The sequence below is a fragment of the Rutilus rutilus genome, assembly GCF_951802725.1.
Source record: "Rutilus rutilus genome assembly, chromosome: 21".
Taxonomy (NCBI): Eukaryota; Metazoa; Chordata; class Actinopteri; order Cypriniformes; family Leuciscidae; genus Rutilus; species Rutilus rutilus.
The window spans coordinates 34,384,326-34,386,825 of NC_140226.1; positions in this window are offsets into that span (position 1 = coordinate 34,384,326).

Consider the following 2,500-nt stretch of genomic DNA (forward strand, 5'->3'; position numbering starts at 1 on the left):
ACCCATACTAATACAAAATTACTCAACTTAAAAGTTAACTAATATTAGCAGCTTTTAATAAAATAAAAAAACGACACAAACCATCTTTGACAATACTACTGACCTCAGACCAAAACACGGCAAGTTAAGTAAGTTAAGCCTAATACCATACAGCAATGAATCGCAAAGGAGAGTATGGAGGAAACTGATCATGTATGTTCATGTAACAACTCACAACTCCTTTATTATTTTGGATTGGCAACCACGCAAACACATCGTAATGATAGCGTAAGCTACATTTAACCCTATTCAAAACCCTATAACACCTGTGGTGTTCCCGGTCAAAAATGACAGGCCCATAAAAAAAAGCTTATAAATCACTCATTATACCATATTTTCACCCAATCTTGGATTCAATCTTTTTGTCAACTTGTTCTCTTTCAATTAGGACTGGTTTTATATTTCTGTTTGCATCTGATTAATCATGGGCCTCATTTATCTGAGAGTAGGCATCTCATTTTTTGAGTAAAAAACAAATAATTTATGAGTAAATTTGGAAATATGAAAAAAAAATTTTTTTTAAAAATGGCTACTGTTGATCACACTAGTCTACTCTAATATTTCACCAGGAATTTTGTTTTGAAACTTTTGTTTTGTAAAAAATATGGCACATACAGGTGCTGGTCATAAAATTAGAATATCATCAAAAAGTTGATTTATTTCAAGAATTCAACTTAACAGGTGAAATTAATATATTATATAGACTCATTACATGCAAACTGGGATATTTCAAGCCTTTATTTGTTATAATTTTGATGATTATGGCTTACAGCTTATGAAACCATGAAATCAAAATCCCAGAAAATTAGAATATTACATGAAATCACACAGTAATTACACAATAATATCATGGTTATTGAACCAGGTTTTGGTTATTCTGGCAGTGCGGGCAGGTGCAAATCCTGCTGGAAAAAGAAGTCAGCATGAAGTGCTCTGAAAATGTCCTGGTAGACGGCTGCGTTGACTCTGGATTTAATAAAGCACAGTGGACCAAAGTCCTCTTTTCTGATGAGAGCAAATTTTGCATCTCATTTGGAAACCAAGGTCCCAGAGTCTGGAGGAAGAATGGAGAGGCACACAATCCAAGATGCTTGAAGTCCAGTGTGAAGTTTCCACAGTCTGTGATGGTTTAGGGTGCCATGTCATCGGCTGGTGTTGGTCCACTGTGTTTTCTGAGGTCCAAGGTCAACACAGCCGTCTACCAGGAAGTTTTAGAGCACTTCATGCTTCCTGCTGCTGACCAACTTTATGGAGATGCAGATTTCATTTTCCAACAGGACTTGGCAACTGCACACAGTGCCAAAGCTTCCAGTACCTGGTTTAAGGACCATGGTATCCCTGTTCTTAATTGGCCAGCAAACTCGCCTGACCATAACCGTATAGAAAATCTATGGGGTATTGTGAAGAGGAAGATGCGATACGCCAGACCCAACAATGCAGAAGAGCTGAAAGGCCCCAATCAGAGCAACCAGGGCTCTCACAACACCTGAGCACTGCCACAGACTGATCGACTCCATGCCACGCCGCATTGCTGCAGTAATTCAGGCAAAAGGAGCCCCAACTAAGTATTGAGTGCTGTACATGCTCATACTTTTCATGTTCATACTTTTCAGTTGGCCAGCATTTCTAAAAATCCTTTTTTTGTATTGGTCTTAAGTAATATTCTAATTTTCTGGGATTTTGATTTCTTGGTTTCATAAGCTGTAAGCCATAATCATCAAAATTATAACAAATAAAGGCTTGAAATATCTCAGTTTGCATGTAATGAGTCTATATAATATATTAGTTTCACCTGTTAAGTTGAATTCTTGAAATAAATCAACTTTTTGATGATATTCTAATTTTATGACCAGCACCTGTAGTCACACTTGTGGTGTTCCCGGTCAAAAATGACCGGCCTATAAAAAATAGCTTATAAATCACGCATTATACCATATTTTCACCCAATCTTGGATTCAATCTTTTTGTCCACTTGTTCTCTTTCAATTAGGACTGGTTTTATATTTATATTTGCATCTGATTATTCATAGGCCTCATTTATTTGATAGTAGGCATTTTTCTCAATATTGCCAAAATTATTAACAAATAATGCTTTTTTCACTCAAAAACTGAGGTGCATAAGCTCGGATAAATGACTCCTACAATTAAACTGTTTGAAAATTGAATACAAAACCAGTCCTAATTGAAAGGAAACAAGTTGATAAAAAGATTGAATCCAATTTTTGGGGATAATATAGCATAACGAGGGATTTATAAGCTATTTTGTGTAGGCCTGTCATTTTTGACCGGGAACACCATATGTGTAACAAGGTGAAAAAAACAACACAAAAAAAGTAAAAAAAATAATAATAATAATTTGGACAAGTTGTTATAGTCTCTGTGAACAAAGTCACTAAGTTTCAGTTCAATGCGATAACATTAACTAGTATTTTCAGGAAAAAGAAAATCTTCTCCAGTCAAA